A 496-nucleotide genomic window follows, 5' to 3' on the forward strand; every position below is an offset into this window, starting at 1 on the left:
GGTGTCATCGCGATAACACAGCAGTCTGGATTTATAGTCTTTTTAGTACTGAATTCCTAGTTCACACGAGTGTTTAAAATGGACAAAATCTGCAGCAAAATCAGTTCTCTTCAGTGGAATCATTGTCGGAGTAACTACACTGATTTGTGTTTCAAGAGAGGAAATGTGGATGTTACAGCAGCACAAAGACATGAATAAGTGCAGATACATGGAGAAACCTAACACATTAATGAAGTAAAAGAAAAAATATAATGAAATACAAACTTTACAAGAGCAATTAGACTCAAAATGTCAAATTAAAGGCAATAGTGGTACCCCCAAACCCAAAGGTCCTGATGTCTGTTCACAGGTAAAGTGACCAGAAGTGTAAAATGTTGTATTTGTACACGATGACACAGGAATGAATGTTTGCATACTGTGTGACCAGGGCGTCTCTGAAAGGTGTTTGCTGACATCGACGTCTCACCAACGCTCACTGTTCACACACACACACACA

This window comes from Morone saxatilis, unplaced genomic scaffold (assembly GCF_004916995.1).
Source record: "Morone saxatilis isolate NCDOM2014 unplaced genomic scaffold, NCSU_SB_2.0 Contig14, whole genome shotgun sequence".
NCBI classification, from domain to species: Eukaryota; Metazoa; Chordata; class Actinopteri; family Moronidae; genus Morone; species Morone saxatilis.